At 50.4% G+C, this 23899-nt stretch overlaps 1 protein-coding gene across 1 annotated transcript in view; it reads right to left on the bottom strand.

Moving 5' to 3' along the window:
* The window catches only part of LOC149325902 (uncharacterized), a 405896-nt gene extending 390711 nt beyond the window's left edge, over positions 1 to 15185 (bottom strand). The window contains exon 1 of the mRNA XM_089562519.1: positions 15012 to 15185. The gene's annotated coding sequence lies outside the window, so the exon portion shown is untranslated. The remainder of the gene's footprint in view (positions 1 to 15011) is intronic.
* Between the last annotated feature and the right edge of the window lie 8714 nt (positions 15186 to 23899).

The following is a 23899-nucleotide window of genomic DNA, read 5'->3' as shown; positions in this document are numbered from 1 at the left end:
CACCACTTTGCCTATGTGACACTGGTGACGTCACCACAGGATGACGTCACTCATAATTAATGCCAAGTAATGACAATTTACTCATTAGTGGCTAATTATTGATTAATGACTAAATACTAATTAAATGCTTATTAATAAAGCTTAAGCTCCGCATTTAGGAGTGCCACGCGACAGCGTGTTGTAGCGCTGCCAGGCAGTCCACCAATTTGGTTGGTAAACATTTAATAAAACAGTCAAGGGGCCGAATGCCCAGATCTAGGGGTCGGCAAGACTCCTTGGAATCTGGCAGCCTCTAGAGTGAGACCGATGAGCGTTCGTTGGTCGTCTAGGGTAGAGCTGCGTAGACGAGCCTCCCAGGTATGTTGTGTGGGTGTTGGCATGTGTTGTCGTGGACAAGTCCAGACCATATGAAGGAGGTATGCTGGGATATTGCAGTGTTTACACATCGGCATATACCGTTCAGGAAATATATTATGGAATCTTTTGGGATTGGGGAAAGTGTACGTCTGGAGTTGGCGCCATATGACGGCCTCTGTCTTTGTAAGTTCTTGGTGCGGACCTGGATAGAGTTGGCGATAAAGGCGATAGCACTGGAGCAGATCGCGTGAAGTGATTATGGTGTCCTTCGTGACCAAGGCGGGCATATTGGGGGCGGGTGATAAGCTGCTCGGAAAGTGAGCCCTCGAGCTAGCTCATGTGCTCCCTCATTACCCTTCAGACCCATGTGGGCTGGAGTCCATGTCAGTAGGGTCAGGTGTTTAGAAGGATTTGATATGAGTACGCGAAACGCTTCGACTGAAATACGGCCATGAGTAAAATTAAGAACGGCGCGCTGTGATTTACTTATGACTACTCTAGCTTTAGAAGTGGAGAGCGCGAGAGCAATAGCGACTTCCTCCGCTGTAGTGATATGTGAAGTGCGTACGGAGCAGGAGGCATGAAGAGTCATGTTCTCATCTGTGGCAACCGCTGTTGCAGCAGTCCGAGTACGATGGTCTACCGCGTCTGTGTAAAGCACGTCAAGTCGGCCAACATATCGCTGCAGGAGTGACGCGGCCCGAGCTTCTCTGCGATCTTGATGATGAGTTGGATGCATGCTGCGGGGGAGAGGGAGAGTCTTGATGTTGGCCCTGATGGCAGGTGGGAGATTGAATGGCGGACGGAAGGGAGCGATGCGAAGTCGTCCGAGAATAGAGCGGCCTGCGGAAGTTAGGGAGAGGCGTTGGCGCTGGGCCAGGAGGGCCGCCTAAATGAGCTCGTCAACCGTGTTGGAGACACAAGGGCGAGGAGGTTGTCCTTGGGAGTAGAGAGAGGATGACCAAGGGCAGTTTTGACGCCGCTGCGGATAAGGCAATCCAGGCGGTGCTTCTCCGTGAGCGTGAGACGTAAATATGGAGCAGTGTAAGCAATACGACTTAGTACAAACGCTTGAAAGAGATGAAGGAGATTCGCCTCCTTCATGCCTGCCCGCTTGTTGGAAACGCGCCGTATGAGACGGGCTGTCTGCTGTGTGTATCGATGCAAGCGTTGTATTGTGTTGGTGTTGGCTCCGTTGGTTTGGAGGTGGAGGCCAAGAATTCGGATGGTGTCGACCGTAGGCACGGGAAGGTTGTTAACAGTGAGGCGGATATTTGGAGATGTGGGGGGTTTCCGGGTGCCGGGATAACGCACAAAGAAGAGCTCAGATTTTGCTGCTGAGCACTTAAGTCCTTTGTCCGATAAGTAGTCTTCAACTGTGTTGATCGCAGCCTGGAAAGTCTCTTCAATGTGTCCGTCACTGCCGCCAGTCATCCAGAGGGAGTCGTCATCCGCGTAAATGCTATGATGAAGGCCCTCGTGGCGGGCGAGTCGAGCCGGAAGGCCCATCATAGTGATGTTGAAAAGCAGCGGAGAGAGGACAGAGCCCTGCGGCGTGCTCTTGTTGCCCAGGGAGATATCCTTGAGGGAGTGTGGGCCGGCAACGAGCGTGGCAGTGCGATCCGTCAGGAAAGCACAGATATAGTTGTACAGAGTTTCGCCCACCTGCAGATTCTGGAGGTTGGACAGGATAGCAGTGTGTTGAACGTTGTCGAAAGCTTGAGCGACGTCGAAGCCCAGGATCACCTGAGTGTCTCGAGTCATGTGGTCCAGAAGTTCATGCTTGAGCTGGAGCATAACATCACACGTGGATAGATGGGGCCGAAAGCCGACCATGCTTGGCGGGAAGAGATCACGATCCTCTATGTATGTCGAGAGCCGCGCCAATATAACGTGCTCCATGGTCTTACCCACGCAGGACGTCAGTAAGATCGGACGGAAGTTGTCAAGGCTTGGGGGCTTACCTGGCTTGGGGATAAGAATGATTTTTGCATGTTTGCATTCCTTTGGGAGAACGCCGGACTCCCAGCTTTGCTGCATGTAGGCTGTGAGTGCATGAATAGAGCGGTCGTCGGGGTTACGGAGAATCTTGTTATTGATGCGGTCTGCGCCGGCTGCCGAGCCCGGGCAGTCCACCGAACGCCACTGCCCGTTCGGCGCGATGCCTTGCCCTTTCAACGCAGCGCTTTTTGAGGAAAGAAAATGGCGCAGTAATTCTGTCATCTCGGTGGACACCCGAACCGAACCGCACAGGAAGGGAGGAAGTGGGAGTGAAAGAACAAGGAGAAAGAGGGGCCGTAATGAAGAAACTGAAAATTGTATTTGAGGAAAGGAAATTACGCAGTAACGGTCTCACCTATCTCTATGGGCACCCGTCAAAACGCGGAAACATCTGCCAACACGATTGTCGACCCGGCTGCTAACAGCAGTGTGAGGCATGTTGTTTGCGGTTGTTGTGACTGAGAGAAGGATGAAAAGGAAATTGCACGGGCCTGCTACTGGCTCTAGACAAGCCACCACCGCTGCCAAGTGCAGATAGAGGAGAGGTAAGAGATCAGAGGAAAGAGACAAAGGCAAGAAAAGACGCGCGTCGCAGCAACAACTGCGTCCGCCGGAGCGGACGCTGCTGAAAAAATCAGATAAGCGGCCGAAGCCGCGCTCGCCGAAGCGAGGACAGATACTCCAGGCTTTCGCCTTAATGTATATTGTAGAGAAACTTGGGAAGCCCTGCAGCGGAGCGAGGCCCCTGCCCCATAGCAACAAGCCATCCACCTGGCGGAAGAAGCTGCGGGGAGTCAAGACCTCTTCGTCTGCTTGTAATCGCTGAGGTCCCGGCTCGCATCACCAAGGCCTGCGTGCCGGGGACGGGGAGTAGGGGGCCTCCTTATTTGGTGGAAAATAAAGTGATATCATCATCATCATCATCGCGGCGGAGCCGCCGCCGCAGTTTGGTATGCTTTCGCTACGTATATCCTGGCATAGCCCAGCTAAGCCACTACCAATGTTTTTCTCCGGGCGCTTAGTGCTGGCCTTCAATATTTTTTTTATGCGAAGCATATTACAATAGGTAATCCAAGCCCTTCGTGACGGTTACACGCCGTGCACACCACGTGACACAATGACGTCACGACAGATGAGAGACGGGGCTCCAACTCGTGCCTTCGCTGCGGTTGCACGCCGTGCAGACCACGTGGTATGGTGGCGTCACACCACGTGACACAATGACGTCACGACAGAGACGGGGCTCCAACTTGTGCCGTCGCTGTGGTTGCACGCCGTGCAGACCACGTGGTATGATGACGTCATACTACGTGACACAATGACGTCACGACAGATGAGAGACGGGGCTCCGACTTGTGCCGTCGCTGCGGTTGCACGCCGTGTGAATCACGTGGTATGGTGACGTCTCACTCCCGCGCATTTCGAACGCGCGTTCACACTCGATGTAGGTGAAACGCTCGCTCCACCGGGCAGGCGGACGCGGCTTCCGTGGCAATCCAGGCGCTCACCCAACGTGCGTCTCGGGGTTAGTTGTCTTCCCCCATGACGAAGGCTTCTAGTGGTTGTCTTAAAATGAACAAGTATTCAGCCAAGGAAAGCCATGTATTACCAAGCCTAGCCATCAATATGCTTCGCATCTGACTAGGCTTAACCTTAGCTAAGCCTCAGCCATTTTTTCCTCCTCCACCTCCTCATCTCCATCCCCACAAGTGTACTTTCAGAGCCCAGATCTTTGGTGTCCGTTGCTTCGTTCAGAATCGCCGTCCACTACGGCGTAACCCGGCGAACGGGCGTATCGGAGGACAAAAGACGACAATAGCGAGTAGAGTGCGAGGAGGAAAGCGACCGCGTGAAGGCAGGTCGCGTCGCGGCGATCGGAGGCAAAAAGGAAGCGAAAGCTAGTTCTAGAACACACGCGAACGCTCTGGCTCATGCTAGCGCGCCTCAGCTCATGTCCCTCATACCCCTTTCGGCGTACCTTGGTAAAGTGGCGGGTGCGGACTTAGATCCTTACGGTTCGGGACGGCTCAAGCCCTCTCGCGTAGTCAGGGGGAAGTAGAGACAGTTTGACGCCAACTGCTGCGCCTATAATAAGTCTCGGCACCGCCGCCAGCTTCCACAATTTTGGCGCCTGGTTATTAAGACCGTGTTGCGTGATGTTAAGCGGTTCTCGGTCGGGCTTCGTCGATGGAACTAGGCTGGCTTCGGCATTCGAGGAGGCGTGAATAAAAACCGTGGAACTTAAATCCTACTGCGTACTTTGTAGCTGAGGGAAGCTTCTTTTTTATCTATTGTAAACATTCTCAGGCAGTTCTGTCTGAGCTATGAGCGACGCAACCGGTACAAGTCCTTCGTCCGCCGTCGCTGCTAAACTGGCTGCCATCATAGAGCACTGCAAAGGAGCACTGGTAGAGCACTGGATGCGAAATTCGGAGGTCATAAGTGTCCGCATATGGTTTTTTTTTTTCCGAATTTCTGATCAAACATTTTAAGTACGAAATGCTTTTAGCTCCCGTTGTCGGCAGTGTGGTGACGTCACGCCGAGACCGAGAGCCAACATCCGGGCACTCAATTCCACTCATCCGGGCACTGAAACGAGCGCGTCCGGGCACCTTACGAGATTTAACGACACTCTCTAAGCCCTCCTACAGGACCGGCATACAAGCGCCGGTAGCTTCGCAGCAGAAACGGATGGTGGCGTTCCTCCCTTCCTTTACAGTGCGGTTCGGGTCTCCACTGATATGACAGAATTACTGCTCCATTTCCTTTCCTCAAAAACCCTTGCATTTAAAGGGCAGGGCATCGCGCCGAACGGGTGGTGGTGTTCCTCTCTTCCTGTACTGTGCTGTTCGGGTGTCCACCGAGATGACAGATAATTACTGCGTAATTTCCTCTCTTCAAAAAGCGTCGCGTTCCACTCCTAAAGGCGAAGCTTAGGCGTCATTAATTAGCAGTTAATTAGTATTTAGTCATTAATCAGTAATTAGTCACTAATTAGTAATTTGTCAGTACTTCGTCATCAATTATCTGTGGCGTAATCCACTGGTGACGTCGCCAGTGTCACATAGGCAAAGTGGTGCGGAAACGCTTTCGCCTCTACGCACTTTAGACAGTTTCGAACGCGCTGCATATACATTCTTGTCAGGCCTGCGTCTCGTCGTGTCCGCGTACGCTTCGTGTTATGCCCGTAAACATTTCATGCTTACTCTGCTCTCGGTTACGGGAGAGGCAGAGATTTTTTTATTCGAAAGCAATACTAGTTTCACTTTCAGCCCGTCGCGTAGCGAGGCCTGTAGCTACCAAATTAGCATATTGGATTGGATTGGTTTGGAGTGGATTGGATTGGATTGTATAAGCGATGCATCACCACAAGTCTAATCACCAGCACCACCACCAGCTACACTACCAGCTGAACCATGGCGTAGCTACGGATATTGCGTTCGCAATTACGGGGCTTAACCAAGCTAAGCCACAGCCAATTTTTTAAACTAGCTACCCTATTAGTCTTCCGTTATGTAGCTTCCTTCCTGATGATCAAGTAATAGGACAGCAGCTTTGTTTAGGAGTACGCGCGGAAAAGAGAGGGGTTTGGCCTTTGTACACACGCGCATGCCTCGCAAGTTCTTTACCTCAGTATATAGCGAAAAGAAAAAATGGCTGAGGCTTAACTTGGTTAAGCCTGGAGAATGCGAAGCATCATCGTTTCGCGTAATTTCGAGGCGCACAACCACAGCGACGGCGCGAGGTGGGCCCCCGTTTCTACACTGTCGTGACGTCATCGTGTCACGTGGTGTGACGTCATGTATCACGTGATTTGGAGGCGCACAACCACAGCGACGGCGCGAGGTGGGCCCCCGTTTCTCCACTGTCGTGACGTCATCGTGTCACGTGGTGTGACGTCATGTAACACGTGATTTGGAGGCGCACAACCACAGCGACGGCGCGAGGTGGGCCACCGCTTCTGCACTGTCGTGACGTCATCGTGTCACGTGGTGCGACGTCATGTATCACGTGATTTGGAGGCGCATAACCACGGTGAAGGGCTGAAGTGGTAGCTAAAGTAGTATGCTTCGCATAAAAATTCAGGGGGGCACGTTGTTTGCCTGAAGTGCGGTGAGGTGAAAGCGTTAAGCGCGGTGTTGCTCCTTGGGTCACTGATGTGTAGTTAAGATGTCAAGCTTCGCGTCTAAGAGTGGAACGCAACAGCGCCTTGCAACGCTGCCAGCGCGTCCACAGAACGCCATCGCCCGTTCGGCTCTACGCCTTGCTCGTCTGTAAATTGTTTTTTGAGGGAAGGAAATGTATCTGTCTCACATATCTCGGTAGACACCTGAACCTCGTCGTAACGGGAAGGTAGGAAGATGGGAGTGAACGAAGAGACCGTATTTACTAGATGCTCCTTTGTTCATTCCAAACCATCGAGCTGGCATGGCAGAGTGGTAGCGTGCTCGTCTCGCACTCCGAAGACCGTGGCTCGATTCCCTAACGCGACCATTTTTCTATTGGGTTTTATTTATTTATTTATCATGTGCTCTTGTCGTGACGTCACGCGGTCACGTGGTAGCGCGCCGCAGCTGCGCCGGAGCGAAGGATGAACCTCCGTCGATGGCAGAAAAGTGAAAGAAGTATTGCTTTCGCAATGAAAGAGTTGTGCCCACATTTCGCATTAGGGCGAATCGTAATCGACAGTAAAAAATTTCAACCACCTGCTGGCACGCTTCGTTTCAACCTACACGCGCCATCGATGACCCGTGTGCGTAACCCTAAGGCTGCTAAGGAAGTGTCCTAATGCGACTGAGCATCGGTGTGGCGCTTCACGTGTAGTGTAGCGAGACTACATATAATTCACCGGGGGCATCACCAATGGCGGCCATCACCTGCATTTTCAGTGGTGCGCGCCTTTCACTGTTTTAACCTCTCTCCCTTTCTTTCGTCACAGTTTTTGCATTATTTTCATAAACCTGGCTTACGTGCATACCTCCTCCATCTTGTTTCTTTAAATCGCCTCCTTGTATTAACTCTTTTCTCTCTTACATATTCATTTTAGCCACCACTTAAGCATTGTGGTGTAATAAAACGAGATAAAAATGTTAGGGGCGATTTACTGGAGTTATGCGGGGGTGGAACATAACAATATTGTTACGTGGCCCGAAGTCTATGTCGGCACAAGGACGACCGGAGCACAGGGTACAGAACACAGCTAGCCCCGAGCGGCAAGCGCGCACACACCAGGCACTTCCTCTACGTCGTCTTCATGGAGATTATCCGTTGCATGGCCCCCCGGTCGGAAAGGCACCGTCTCGGTGTTGATCAGGGCAGTGAGGGGGACTGCAAGACGTAGGGCTTGAGGCGAGAGACGTGCACAACATCGGTCTGATGCTGAGAGGACGTGGCACCGGGGAAGGCCGGAGCGATCTCGTAGGTGACTGCGGTGACTTGGCGCAGGACACGGTACGGGCCGATGTAGCGGGACAGAAGTTTTTCAGAAAGCCCCACGCGGCGAGATGGCGACCAAAGCAAGACGAGGGAGCCAGGGGTAAAGGAGACCATACGGTGACGGCGGTTGTAGAATTCCTGCTGAGAGGTCTGGGAAGCGAGGAGCCGGGAGCGTGCGAGTTGGCGAGCGTGGTCAGCGCGAGTAATGGCGTCGTGGGCGTATGCAGACGGCGGAGCAGTAGAAGTGGGAAGCAGCGTGTCCAGAGGCAGCAGGGGCTCGCGGCCATACAAAAGATAAAAAGGGGAGTAACCGGCAGTGTCATGGCGGGAGGAGTTGTAGGCGAAGGTCACATAGGGGAGAGCGGTATCCCAGTCGCGATGGTCCGGAGAAACGTACATAGCCAGCATATCGGTGAGAGTGCGGTTGAAGCGTTCTGTGAGGCCGTTCGTCTGCGGGTGGTAGGCGGTGGTGAGCTTATGTTTCGTAGAGCACGATCGAAGAATGTCAGCGACAACTCTGGACAGAAAGCAACGGCCTCGGTCGGTCAGAAGTTGACGGGGTGCTCCATGATGTAGGATAAGGTCGGTCAAAAGAAAGTCGGCAACATCAGTAGCCGTACTGGTGGGCAGTGCGCGTGTGATCGCGTAACGGGTAGCGTAGTCTGTGGCAACAGCTATCCATTTGTTGCCCGAGGCGGATTCCGGAAATGGTCCCAAAAGGTCTAAGCCGACGCGATGGAAAGGTTCGGGTGGGACGTCAATGGGCTGAAGCAGACCGGCTGACAGAGTGGTGGGGCGTTTCCGGCGCTGGCACTCATCGCAGGCAGCAACATAGCGGCGTACACAGCGGTAGAGGCGCGGCCAAAAGAATCGACGACGCACGCGGTCGTAAGTACGGGAGACACCCAAGTGACCAGCAGTGGGAAGATCATGCAGCTCTTGGAGGACAACAGTGCGAAGGTGCTCGGGGACAACGAGGAGGAGGTCTGGGCCATCTTGGCTAAGGCTCCTGCGGTATAAAACTCCATCACGGAGCACAAAGCGGCGCACCGGAGGGTCGAATGGGGCGGTGTTGAGGCGGTCGATAATGGAGCGCAGCTCGGCATCCCGGCGCTGTTCTTCGGCCATGTTAGCGAGGACAGAGAGGGAGCACAGAGCATCCACGCTGTCAGTGCCAAGATTGTCACACGGGTCAACGGGGTAACGGGAAAGGCAGTCGGCATCGGCGTGCAAGCGGCCAGACTTGTAGAGTACAGAGTAATGGTACTGCTGCAGGCTCAGCGCCCAACGACCAAGCCGTCCTGTAGGGTCTTTCAAGGAAGAGAGCCAGCACAACGCATGGTGGTCAGTGACAACTGTAAAGGGGCGGCCGTATAAATATGGGCGGAATTTCCCAACAGCCCAGACAAGAGCTAAGCACTCGCGTTCGGTAATTGAGTAATTCCGCTCCGGGGCAGAGAGGAGACGGCTGGCGTACGCGATCACACGGTGCTCTCCGGATTGTCTCTGTGAGAGGATAGCGCCGATGCCGTAGCCACTGGCGTCAGTGCGAACTTCAGTTGGAGCGGTCACATCGAAGTGTGCGAGAACTGGCGCGGTAGTAAGCTTCGATATCAGGTTGGAAAACGCTTGTGCCTGGTCGGGTCCCCACATGAAGGTGGTGTCTTTCTTCAGAAGGTTGGTTAGGGGGCGGGCGATGTCGGCGAAGCCTTGAACGAATCGACGAAAGTAGGAGCAGAGCCCCAAGAAGCTTCGGACGTCGTTAGAAGAACGTGGCTGGGGAAAGTCTTTGACGGCTCGGATCTTCTCAGGGTCAGGGTGGACCCCCGTATTGTCGACGACATGACCCAAGATGGTGAGCTGGCGGCGTGCGAAACGGCACTTAGAAGAGTTGAGCTGCAGGCCGGCATGACGAAAGAGGGAAAGGATCTGGGAAAGGTCAGTGATATGAGTGGAAAACGTGGGCGAAAAGACAATGACGTCATCGAGGTAGCACAGGCAGGTGGACCACTTAAAGCCGTGCAAAAGGGCATCCATCATGCGCTCGAATGTGGCGGGCGCGTTGCATAATCCGAAAGGCATAACTTTGAATTGGTAAAGCCCATCAGGTGTCACAAAGGCGGTCTTTTCACGGTCCTGGTCGTCTACAGCAATTTGCCAGTAGCCGGAGCGAAGATCTATGGATGAGAAAAATTTGGCACCATGAAGGCAGTCAAGGGCGTCATCGATACGCGGCAAGGGGTACACGTCCTTTTTAGTGATCTTATTCTAGTGCCGATAATCAATGCAAAAACGCCAAGAGCCATCCTTTTTCTTCACAAGTACGACGGGTGAGGCCCAGGGACTGTGCGAGGGTTCGATAATGTTTTTCGCGAGCATTTTAGTAACTTCCGCATTGATAACTTGACGCTCGGCGTGAGAGACTCGATAGGGACGGCGGCGGATGGGAGGGGCATCGCCGGTTTCAATGCGGTGCCTGACGGCGAGAGTTTGGCCCAGCGTCGTGTTGTTGACATCAAAAATATCCGAAAAAGATTCGAGAAGGGCACGAAGCTGGGCAGTTTGGTCGGGACTGAGGTCGGTGGCCACCATGGTCGTGAAGGCGTCGGGCGACTGTGGAGACTGCCGGCTTGGGGTGGCAGTGTCTTGAATAGGGGTGTTGGCTAACTGAGCGACGTGGCAGGGAGCGAGAGGAGATAGTGTAGCCACGCAGATGCCGGACGGGAGCACTTGAGAAGAGACGCCGAAGTTGAGGAAAGGCAGAGAGAGGGCAGAGAGAGCGCACACACCAGGCACTTCCTCTACGTCGTCTTCATGGAGATTATCCGTTGCAATATTATGCGGCTTATCTCTTGGGGTGATGCGGTGGAAATGTGATAGCGCTTTTTTCACTTGCCATGGTATTCCAATTCTAATTTCAATAGTGTTATGTGCCGATCAATCATTGTGCCATCTCCGGTTTTTTGTTACCGCCGGCGGAGGTAGCTGCCCAAAATGTGTCACGCTACTGGAACGCGGCGTGTCCATATACAACTACCGCCGCAATGCTGCAGAGGTTACGAGATGCGCCATCGCATCGCTAAGTTGCTGATTCAAACAGTCGCCTGCGGGCATCGTCGGACCTGTAGGTTGCTCTTCGCGAGCAATGCGGCGAACGAATTGGTCCCCCGTATGTCTTACTTCAGCGCCCTAGCGTTTGAGTGTCCCATTGAGCAGAAAGTCAAGCGCCGTCAAAGACGCCATCATTGGCATCATAGTCGGCGTTGTGAGCGAAAAGTGGACCGGTTAGGGTAGCCCAGCCACCCAGGGTGGCCAGCCTGCGGCACAGGATTCAGCCACGCAGCGCAACGCCTCACGCAACGCACCATGACCTCACGCAACGCGCCACTGCCCTGGCAGGTGGCTGTTTCAGAAATAGCAGCCGGTGAGGCTTTTGATACGCAGGTTGCTCACGTTTGGACACACAGTTCTTCAGTAGGCTCTGTAATTTTCACATACGCCTGCTATTATACGAGTAATTTTCTTCTCAGAGATTTTCATTTTCAGAGATTTTCAGGAGCGGGAATAGAGCCAGAGACGAAGAATGACACAGGAAAAGAAAAACTCGAACAGAAGCTCGCCTATGTGCTAAATCTACAGTCTCCCGAGTAACTCTGTGCGAAAATAAAGCTTCCGGGAGCTATTCGATCCTTCTCGCTTTGCTCGGAAAGAGCAGCCTGGGTCTTACAAGCCTCACTGGCGGCTCTGTTTGAAGCAGGCACCTGCCAGAGCTGTTGCACATCGCTTAACCGCTGCTCCACAGTGCCAGTGCTGGGGTCAGGACTCATCGCAATGTATGAATGTGACCCATTTTGCTTAGTTGTGTAGTCGGAATTGGAGTAGGATCATAAGAAGAATTGACTGGGGAGCGCCGAAAACGAACTCAGATTTGGACTAGAACCAGAACTTGAATAAATTGGCGAGTGAAAGAAATGTTTCGCTCAGTCCATCTTCGTTCAGAGTTTCCCTCCTGTCATCTATAAGTGGGGAGGTTAAGAGGGGTACAGTTGACAGGGGGCACATGGAGAGAGGAAAACCACCCTAAACACCACTTGGCAGGTGGACGCTTCACACAGACGCCACTGACATCCTCGTAATGCTATTGTATTAAAGGTGCCCCACATTTCCGACTGCCAAGAACGCCGCTTGCGTCGTGTGGCAGGCGAGTTGGTGCAGCTGCAACAGGTGCAATTCCAGCATCAACAACACCGCAGCAGCATACCTTGCGACCCAAATACTCATGCGCTATCTCCACCCACTTTAGACGTAGCATGCGCTTTGCATACAGGACGGCCGATACAACGCTGTGAACATCTGGGGCGTCATGCCATCATGAAATTGCGGTTAGGCTATTCGGAAGACCGCGTAAGCCATGGTAGTATCTGGCAACACATTTCCAAGGTAACGTCCCGTGAGTAATATATCGCCCACTATATTCACGTAAAGTCGTTCGGTCTCTTCTAGGACGAACTAAAGCAACGTCTGGAACGACCACGACGACGTTCACCGCGACAAACGGCAGAGTGGACATTTCTGAATAACCACCTTGAGAGCCCCTATCGTGTAAACAAAAGAGCCGCACAAATTGCACTGTTTCTGTTCTGATGTCCTTCTGAGTGGGGTACCACTCAGAATGTACCACTCAGAATGACGTCACTAAGACTGAAGAGTGTCGCAATGCAGCGCCATTCTCGTGTTTCTGCACAAGTGTTCAAGTATTCTTCCTGGTTCCGCGGCCTATGCTATCGCAGTCTTGCGACGTGCCGCTATGGCTTATAACCATCGCTTAGAAAATGCTTGCCAACAAAATCTGAGTAACTATAGCAATGCACATAATACGCATATGCTGTCAGCAGTATGGCTGCAAAGGCGTTAATGAGTGCAAGAGATGACAACTTTTTAGATTTACCTTGCGAACAAAGTGAAAAATGCAGATACGGTATCCTAAAAATTCACGCATCATGATGTTCTCGGAACTTTAGCGTAGTTACGTGTAGAGAAAGAAATGCATCTGGTGGAAGCACGATGCGAACAGTTTCCAAGCATCTGAATTCACACGCGTAACACTGCCGAGTGCAGTGTTAACTTGAAAAGCCAAAGCAGTAGTCAAAGACACCATCGTCGTATGCGTGTAGTCAGGAGAGCATAAAGTCGTAAAACGATGAACATAGGCATGACATGGCTGCCTGCTCCTCATTTGAAGTTATTCGCATTCAGGTGTTAGTGTTTGTCCAGACGCTGCTCTAAGCGATGGTGATTATGGATTTTCATGTCGAAAGGGCAGCTTTGATTAATTAGCGCCTCTGCCCAAGGTGCCTTTTGTCTGCACAAGGCGGTGTCATGGATTAGTTTTCCAATTTAGTTCATCCCACAGAAACCGAGCACGAGGCCAGGGGAAAGCTTGTACCCATTCTAATTATGCGAAGTGAGAGTAGCGAAACAACAGTTTGGCCGTAGCAGAAAGCGCTCAAAACAAATAACAGTAATTACACTGCCCTGTGGTTTGCTGAGGAGCGTGATTCAATTGGGTCACTATAACGTAAATTCGGGGCTACCACGAATTGCCCTTATCCACGAGCGCAAATTTACACTTCTTCTCGCATCAAAATGGGTCCGCGTTCTCGTAGCTCTACGCTCTCATCGCGAGTTTTTGAAGGTCGCCTTGTCATTTCCGGTTATTCCGTCCATAGCTGCTCTTGGAGAGCTTTCAAAGTGAAGCTCCACTCCGTGCGCTAGGTGCGGTCCACTGTTCGCTCGGGCCGCTGGTGCTATTTCAGCTCCTTCGGAGACGCTGTGGCTGCATCGCTGTTAATCCCATTCTTTTGGGCCAAGAATTGGATCCACAAATCTCACTCGTCGCACAGCTAATAATTTTTGAGAAGGAATAACGCCGAGCTTAGATTTTGAGTCTATTGGCGCTTTACCCGCTACACAGGGTGAAATGGGTAGATCTCGCCGTAACACAAATTAGGCGCACAAATTCAAATAAACAAATTTACTAACAGCGCGAGGTACGGGGGCTCAGTATGCAGAACGCACGACCTGTTGCGGCCCGTGTGAACGTCACAACTCCGTACTGCAGTGGCCATTTCAGCTTACCGCATCCATCAAAACCTATCTTTCCTGTAAGCAGGACATCACAGTACTCCTTGTCCTGATGGGCGACTGACTTTGGTGCGACACACGTAGCCCGCATTACAAGCCCCGTTGTTACCAGCCATCGGCCCGATAAGTGAGTGAAGTGAGCGCAACTGACGGCGACATTTTTATGTAAAAGTGTTCATGCTGCACTGCACCTCTTGAGCACCAAACGCATGCACTGTTAGAGTTAAGCTCTAAAAAGTCATGCGTTCCGGGCTCTTCGATAAGCAACGATAACAGCGGCGAAAAATGGTACTGTGGAAGACCATCGCATCTGGGAAGGTAATAGTTCATTTTATGCACCTCTAAGAACTCCACCTGCCAACCTGACATGATCCAGGGTTAATTTCTCTTCTCTATCCACGGCCGTTTGTTAAAGACAAGCCGGCAAAGCTTTACCAGTGGAGCTCGCAGTAACTTTGCGGCTGGATAGCCCAAGCAAAATAAATTAAATGTCCAACTCAAGGAAGCACACTTGATCATGCCCTAGTGGGACCCAGATGCTGAACGTGATAGGCCGCGGCGAAGTCAGGTACAGCGCGTGAACTTCTGCTTATAGCCGTAGATGAAAATCAGTGTCGGCAATATTACGAAATCAGGAAACGCGCATCTTCGATACCCTGCAGGTCGCGATATGAGCCCAATTGTTTCGGCGCGAAGTATTGCAGCAAAAGCGTATAAATCCTTAATATGCCCTAAAAACGCGCATGCCTACCTTAAGCGCACAAGAGCGCCAGAGCCACTGTGTGGGAGATAGAGTGTTCGAGCGCCCTGCCCGTCCCACGGTAAAGCGCTTGCGTGTGCGCACGTGCCTCTCTCCAAGCTGACACGTTCCAGGAACATTTTCATGGCAGCCAAAGCTGTGGGTGGCAATAAAATGCCACATACGCCCATGTACGAATAAAATATAGGAGCATTAGAAGAAAGAAGGGCATCTGCGGGGCAGCAGCCGCGCGCTCGAGGCGGATATCGCAGCGAGCGTCCAGCAGCGCAGGGCGCTCTGCCTTCGCATTGCGAAGGCAGGCTACGGCACTCACCTTTGCAGCTGCTGGCGGCGCGCCGCGGTCCACTGGTCGTCAAAGAAGAGAGGGGCCTCCTCGGGTCGACCTGGCACGGCTCCTGCCCGGACCTGGAGCTCTGCCGCTGGGGGCTCGAGGCTGCTCACACTGCGCGAGCTGCGGCGCCGCTTCTACCTCGTCCAGAACGCGCTTTCTCTTTTGCCTTGCTTTTTCTTCCTCCAGCGGGCTGAGCGGTGAAACATCTGCAAAGATCCGGCGCAGGAGAGTGGAATTGAGAATTTATTCATTACCTCAATATTTTCTTCCTGAACTTAAGCCCATAGCAGAGAGAAGTAAATAACTTGAACTTTGAGGCGGCAAGAACTTTGAAAGGTGACCCATCTATGGTACATTCAGTGTCTAGACTGTGTGCTGTTTTGCGGCAGCGACCACCATATCTTAAAAGTCTGTAATTAATCGGAAATTCGAATAGGTCGTGGACAAACTTTGTGAGAATAAAGAATGTCAACGCGTTCAGTCCGTTAAGATAAAAATAGCTCAACTTCAGAATGTCGCCACACAACAGATATTCCGCATTTAGGAAGAGGAAGGTCACAGTGCTGTACAGGGTGGCTCCAGTTTAGTAAAAATTTTTAGCTCGTGGAGCTCTGACGATGATGAACGACCCACAGGTGAATGACCTAGTGGTAAGAAAAGGTAAAATTGAACCCTGTACCCGCGTCATGTTTCATTGGCATAAGTAGAGTAAATCTGGGGTTGGTTGGTTGGTTTTTGAGGAAAGGAAATGGCGCAGTATCTGTCTCACATATATCGGCGGACACCTGAACTGCGCCGTAAGGGAAGGGAGGAAGGTAGGAGTGAAAGAAGAAAGAAAGAGGTGCCGTAGTGGAGGTCTCCGGGATAATTTCGACCACCTGGGGATCTTTAACATGCACTGACATCGCACAGCACACGGGCGCCTCTTGCGTTTCGCCTCCATCGAAACGCGGCCGCCGCGGTCGGGTTCAAACCCGGGTACTCCGGCTCGGTAGATGGGCGCCTTACCACTGAGCCACCGCGGCGGGTAGTAAATTTGGGGCGGTCCTCAATTGGGCATAATCTGTTTCCTTCGTGCGAGAGAGAAAGTAATTTAATAAAAGAAAAGGTGGAGAGGCCGGCAGGCGGTAAGTGGTCCGGGCCTGTTGCTCCACAATGGGGAAAGAGAAAGTAAAATGACATACGAGAATTCCAATTGAGGGTGATGATGCCATATCAGCCTAAATTCATACGTAGACGCGGTTACTGGAAAGTCGAAACAATGTGCGATGAACTGAATGCACACCCTAACGAGCATTCACGAGCGCATGTGCTTTAAGCCCGTGTCAGCACCTCGCAGGAGCTTTCGTTGGAGATCTGTCAGTTCGGGCGAGCTCATTACTGTTGGAGAGGACTGTGCAGTGTTGGCGTGCAACACATGTCGTAGTTGTAATAGCGATAACGATGCCGTCAGATACCAGCTGGCTTGGATAGGCCACCGCGGCATGCAAGCACAATGGTACGCAACGCCAACAAGAAGCTCTAGTGAGTTTGAATGCGAATACCTCTGGAAAGTGGAAGAAGAAATCGGGCCAAGCGATCCTATAGAAAAGCTTGATTTACATTTGGTTGAGAGGCTAGGGACGTCACACTTTGAGTGCAGATCGTAAGCGATGAAAATACAATTTAAATTGGGACTACAAGGCCTTAGCACCACTCAAGTGTCATTGCGAAAACTAATCACGTATATTAATGAAGCTGAAAAGAAAACTGGGAAAATTAGATAAAAATAAAACCCATAACCCCTGGGTTGCGAGTAAGACACGCTGCCATTAAGTGATGCACGTTCGTTAGATTTAGTTAATGGCAGAGGTTTGTGTTGTAAGGAATAAATAAAAAGAAATAAAATAAAAGACAACTAAAATGTATAATAAAAGTCCTAAACAAAATGAAACAATGTAAGTAAAACCCATTGTCCATGTCTCCGCAGTGATTTGGAGACAAGAACACAGACCACTGAAGAGACCCATAAACGGTATCCCTTCGTACCCTAGTGGCGGATCTTGAGTGTCTCGGAATCTCCTTGCTCTTAGAACTGTTCACTTGTTCTGATCCACGCGCTCGATTTCTATGCGTCGATTTATGATAAATTTTTTGAAGTGAGATAGGCATTGCACAAAGCACTTGCCGGAAATCAAACAATATAAATCTAAGGAACAACGAGCGGTGCCTTTAATCAATGCTTTTCATGTAATAACTCCAGTGTCTTAGAGTTCATCATAATCATCACGATCATCGTCGGACTGAGTACGCCCACTGTAGCTGTGGCAACCCTATCCCGTAAACTTCTTAACCTCCTCCGCCCGCCCACCTAGCTTTCAACCGCCCCTGCTAAGCTTGCCTTCTCTTGGAATCCACACCGTGAACCTTAAGGGCAACGGTTATCCTGCCTTAGCATTAGATGCCTTCTCTTGGAGTCCACACCGTGAACCTTAAGGGCAACGGTTATCTTGCCTTCGCATTAGATGCCCTCTCCAAGAGCCCATTTCTTACTCTTGATTTCAACTAGGATGTCATTACCGCTAGTTTTTTCCCTTATCCACGCTGCCCGCTTCCGATGACTAAAGGTCACATCTATCATTTTTCTTTCCATAGCTCGCTGCGTTGTCCTTAACTTAACCGGAACCCTTTTCGTAAGCCTTCACGCTCCTGCCCCATAGATGAGTACCAGAAAGATACGCCTGTTGTATTCTTTTCCCCTCAGAGATTTTGGTAAACTGCTATTCATCACCTTACAGAACCTGCCATATGCGCTCCACCCCATTCTTATTCTTCTGGGTATTTCCCTCTCATTATCCGGATCAGTGCCCGCTAACTGCCCGAAGTTCCAGCGCCTCGCTACCAATTGTGAACTGGAGTTTCTTTTTGAGACTGTTGAAGATTACTTTGGTCTTCTGCATGCTAATTGAGATTTCAGACCCGTCGTTCTGCTTTGCCTGTCTAACTCAATGGTTATACTTTACAGCTCATCTCCTGAGCGACTTAGCTAGGCAATATCATCAGCGAATAACAAATCCTTAGGCATTCTCCATTAACTCTTATCCCCTACTGTTTCTAATCCAGGCCTCGTAACCCCTCCTCTAAACATGAGGTGAATAGCAGATGAGATCATGTCTCCCTGCCTGACCCCGTTCTTTATTGGAATTTTACTGCTGCCTTTGTTAAGAGGTATGGCAGTTGTGCAGCCGTAATAAATATCTTCCAGTATTATCACATAATTCTCTTCTCCATTCTGATTCTAAAATGCCGGCATGACTGCTGATGCTTCCACTGTGTCAAATGCTTTCTCGTAATCAGTGAATGCTATATATACAGGTGTTGGTTACACTCTTGCCGCATATCACCTAACTAATAGTTTCAATATCATCTAATGTCGAATGTCCTTAACGAAAGCCTGCCTGGTCATCTGGTTGATTGAAGACTAAGGTTGTCCTGATGCCTTTTGTGATTACCTTAGTAAATACCTTGTAGGGAGAGTGAGTTGACGGGGCTGTAATTTTTCAATTCCTTGACGTCTCCTTTGCTATAAATTAAGATAATGCTAGAGTTGTTCCAAGCTTCTGGCACACGAAAGGTCATAAGGCATTGGGTATACAGGGAGGCTAGTTTTTCTTGTACAATCTTCCCTCTGTCCTTCAAGAGATCTGCTGTTGCCGGATCCTCGCGAGCTGCCTTCCCCCTTCGTATTTCTCGTAAGATTTTCTTTACTTCCTCTGCGATGGGCGGGATGTCCCATTGCTGTGCACTTCGGCCTCTCTCATTGGCGTTCTTATTACCTTGGCAGCTGTATTGATTTGTGTACAACTGTTCGGTCACTTTAACTATCTTATACATATTGCAATAATATTGCCCTCTTTTTCCTTAGTGCATACATCTGGTTTTTGCCTATGCCTAGTTCCCTCCTCACTGCTTTTAGGCTGCTTCCCTTCTTTAGAGCATGCTCCACTATTTCCACCTTAGACTTCCTTATGTCGCCTATCTCGCGCTAATTTATTAACTTCGATACCTCTGCCAGTCCGCATTCCGTCCGTAGGGTTAGTAGATTCAATGCTCTCGCGTATGCTAGCTCTTTCCGGTCACATGTCGGGCATGACCCTTCAGCAGAAAAGTGCGCGGTGGTCATTTAGAAGAACCTAGTGCTGGGCGAGTTGTCGGGAATGGCCCGACACAGCGTCTTGTCAGCTATTACTTTGGGAAAAATTGTGTGCGATCTCGTTACAGTTATTGTATCCTGAAAATGGACTGTAGCCTGGCTTTCCTCTCAAGGATAGCAGCACCAGACAGATCTAAAATATTTTTTGGTCATGTGGTTTTGGGGCCTGAACTGGCGCCAGAGAGTCGCGGCATGACTTCCATTCCAGCAGGGATGCTTTATGGAAGCTGTCTCATTACTCGGTAAAAATCTAGAGTGATTTTAGTGACGAAGACAGCTACGTGCTCCTTCGAAAAGCACTGCTTGCTGTATGCAGCGACACAACGATAAAGGGCAGCACAAAGGAGTGTTTTTTATGCAAGACATACGAGATGAAGCCTGGCGTCCACCCAGGAGAGTGCTTCGATAGGTACGACACTGTAAAAAAAATCTACTCAAGCTCTATGGAAGCTGAAAAAACGATTTAAATAAGTGTTTTAAGCAAATCATGACGTAGCGTACCCTTTTTTGCCAGGGGGTAGCAGGGCTAAAATAATGCTGGCCGGCGCCGCAGTCAGTTATATAACTACACCTGACCGGAAAGGGCTAATCAAATTTCTCGTCGTCTCCTGAGATAGCTTGCTGTTATCTTGTCGAACCATCCTACTTCCTACTTCTACGGCGTATTCCACAATGATAGCTATGAGATTATTGATTGTACGCAAGATCGTCTTCCTCAGAGTCGAATATCTGTTCTGCAGTGATATCTTGAATTCCTGTACTTTCCCTCTTACCGATAACTCATTGAGGGGCTTCTGTTTCACTAATTTCTTCCATTCCCTCTTCAGGTCAAAGCTAATTCGAGGCCTTAGCATTCTGTGTGTCGTTACATTGAATCGTTCCAAGGACATCCACATCCTGCATGGTACTAGGATGAGCGCAGAGTGTGAAGTGAATTTCCTTTTTTTTCTCACTATTGTGGCTCTTCCACGTCCACTTCCTATTTTTTCGTTTCCAGAAGAATGTATTAATTACTCGTAATTTATTTCTCTCTGCGAACTACACTGATGACTCCCCCCTGCTATTCCTGCAGTCGCTTACCGCCTGGTATCTAGCCTGCTTCTTGCCTACCTTCGTACTGAAGTCGCGCATTTAGCTTCTACCTTTAATTATACCTAATTACGATAGCTGCTGTCATTATTTCTATAACATTTCTCTGTTTTGTTAACAACATTCTGATTGAACGACATCCCACGCCTAGTTCTCCTCTGTCCGCTAATCCACAATAGCACAATACCTGCCCGCCTTTTAGTAACGCATAAGCTTCATCTGTCCTTCTAACCTCATTAAGCCCTGACATCCCCTTTAATATCCTATAGTTCCTAGATCAGCACATCTAGGCTAGCCTGAATGAATAAGGTACTAGCGCTAAACATTCCGAGGTTCTGTTTCCAATGGCGGCCGGTCCGGAGCCAGAGATTCTTACCACCCTTCGCTTCGTCACAGATGTGCCCACCACCTTGGTCAGTTGCTCCAAAGCCGTTGCAAACTGAGGGCCGAGGGTTGATTGGTTTCGTCATAGAAGTTTGTAGCCAAGTACTACACAAGGGCGGCCAAATCCTGCTTTGGTAATGGAGTGCGTTGTCGGTCCTGGTCACCGAGGTCAGGCCGCACTCCAGGCATGGTTATGCAATTTCATCGACACGTGGAGTTTTAAGCATGACATGCTTTTAGCTCCCGTTGTCGGCAGCGTGGTGACGTCACGGCGAGACCGACAGCCAACATCCGGGCACTGAATTCCACTCATCCGGGCACTGAAACGAGAGCACCCGGGCACCGTACGAGCTTTAACGAGACTCTCCAAGCCCTCCTACAGGACCGGCATACAAGCGCCGGTAGCTTCGCGCCGAACGGATGGTGGCGTCCCTCCCTTCCTGTACGGTGCGGTTCGGGTGTCCACCGAGATGCCAGAGAATTGCTGCGCCACTTCCTTTCCTCAAAATGCGTTGCGTTCAGAGGGCAAGGCATCGCACCGAACGGGTGGTGGTGTTGCTTCCTTCCTGTACGGTGAGGTTCGGGTGTCCGCCGAGATGGCAGAGAATTACTGCGCCTTTTCCTTTCCTCAAAAAGCCTTGCGTTCCGAGGGCAAGGCATCGCGCCGAACGGGTGGTGGCGTTCCGTGGACTGCCTGGCAGCCCTACAACACGCTGTCGCGTTCCACTCCTAAAGGCGAAGCTTAAGCGTAATTAATTAGTAGTTAATTAGTGGTTAGTAATTAATGAGTAATTAGTCACTAATTAGTAATTTGTCATTACTTAGTCTTTAGTTATGTGTGACGTAATCCAGTGGTGACGTCACCAGTGTCACATAGGCAAAGTTCTGCGGAAAACGCTTTCGCCTCTACACAGTTTAGACAGTTTCGAACGCTCTGCATATACATTCTTGTCAGGCCTGCGTCTCGTTGTGTGCGCGTACGCTTCGTGTTATGTCCTCAAACATTTCATGGTTACTCTACTCTCGGTTACGGGAGTGGCAGAGATTTTTTTTTTTTTAACACACTAGAGAACCGGGACCGGGCGTCCTCTTGCAAGCAAGGCGGATGCTCTCCCTCTACGCCATCGCATCCAGTTATGCGGTTATGTGCATTCAATTTTTAAATCTTAAGCAGTTTATATGAACTCATACAAGCTCTAGTGTAGTCTTAAAATATGCCACTCATAATAAGCGAGTGGTATACTGTTTGGTGCAGTGGCCTGAGACAAGTTTAAGGCAATAGAAGACACGATGCAATGTGAAGAGAGCTTTCGGGAGCAATTTCCCCTTTTAAGGTGTATTCTTTTTTAGGTACGGCATGCTGTTACTGATGCATGAAGCTTCTCGATAGAGCGCCAAGAAATCTGGCAGTATCAGTTCCTCTTGTGTAACAAAGGGGCGGACGTTGGTGCGAGTAGTGATGGCCGTTCGTGCGGTATGCTCTGTCCTCTTATCTTTCCACTATTCCACACGTAACAAAAGTACAAGCGCCGCTTTTACCATGAACACGCGACGAGGTCACGCTTTTAGCGTAAGCTCATAGCTGAGTCATCCTCTCCTCTATGTGGTAGCCTCCACCCTCATAACGGTATCCGTTGTAGTGGTGGTGGTGGTGGTGAAAACATTTATTCAGAACAGACAGGAGGTGTTTGGATAAGCCCGTAAAGAACCGATCCTTACAAAAACTAGGTGGAGGTCCCTAGTTTGGGACCCTAGTGGCGGTAGCCGCCGCCCGGGCGCGCCCGACTAAGGCTTGTTGGACCTGTAAGTCGTGGCAGCCGAGCAGGGTCGCCTCCAAGTCCCCCCGGGTTGAGTTGGGGATGGGGGAATGGCCGGGTTGGAGGGGCAGGCCCACACCATGTGATAGGCGTCCGACGACACCGCACTGCAATGCGGGAAGTTGCCGCTAAAAAAGGGGTCGAAATATTTTAGGGCTGCCGGGCACAGCAATGTATTGGTGAAGAGGCGGAGAAGGAGCCGCTCATCCGCCTTCTCGAGGCCTTTACATGGGCTGGGGTAAGGCGATGGCTATCTTGATAGTAGGTTGTGATATCTTTGAACATATAGACCGGTTTAAAATCGGGTTCCTGATCAGGTGGGGAGGAGAAAACAGCCCGGTGAGGGAGCGCGCGGGCGGCTGCGTCTGCTGCCTCGTTTCCTGCCAATCCCTGATGAGCAGGGGCCCATATAAGGTAACGGTGTGCGGGGTCCGTATTCCGTATGCAATTTTGGTATATTCGATAGGCTAGGAAGGGAGTGCTGCTTTGTTCGACGTTCCGACAGGCCCCTCGCGATTCGGTGATTATGTATTTTGAATTGGAATGTCAGGCCGCTAGAGCAATCGCGACCTCTTCTGCTTGTGTTGCACTGCGGGCTCTGTAAGTGAGGCCGTTAACTGTGTTGCTGTTGTGAACTACCGCGGCCGTGTACCATCCCCCGTGGTGAGGGCCGGAGGCGTCCACGTAGTACGCAACGCGCAAAACTACTAAAAATAGCCTCCTTGAGTAATTCTCTAACAGACATAATTGTACAAACAATAAACCATAGCAATGCGCTCTGTAGATAATTCAGGAGAAGAACCGCCAAATTAATCAACACTGTCTTTTATTCTATTATCACTATGCCACGACCGCAACGCGTTCTCAACAAAGTATCGGCACTTGTTGTTGTTATTGCCTTGGTATCATGGCACATACCGACGACGGGGCATTGGCCGGCACTTGCCTGAAGTTGTTGTTGTTGTTGTAGCCTACGACAGAATGGCACATACCCACTCTGGGGGATCGGCCAAGAATCGGGTGGCAAAGGTTGGTATTCACCTGTACGTAGTAAAGGCAAAAGGAAAGCACACGGGAGAGGAACACCGGGAGAGTCTACCACAAAAAGGGCACGGAGAGGATGGAAAAAAATAATAATAAAAAAATAAACAAAACTGAAAACAAATAATAATAATAATAATAATAATAATAATAACAATCATAATATATATATATATATATATATATATATATATATAAAGGAGATTGGATTGGAGAGAGAGAGAGAAAGAGAGAAAAGAGAATAATTCGAAAAAAAAAATGAAGCATAAAAAGAAAATACTGAAAGCTTTAGCAAGGAAGTCGATGAGATTCCAGCAAGAAATTTTGAACAGCGGCACAGACAGACC

The sequence above is a fragment of the Amblyomma mixtum genome, chromosome 10, assembly GCF_055824585.1.
Source record: "Amblyomma mixtum isolate Tamu chromosome 10, ASM5582458v1, whole genome shotgun sequence".
NCBI lineage: Eukaryota > Metazoa > Arthropoda > Arachnida > Ixodida > Ixodidae > Amblyomma > Amblyomma mixtum.
Note: the sequence above shows the minus strand (reverse complement) of the source record. Positions and strands in the feature narration are given on the sequence as shown.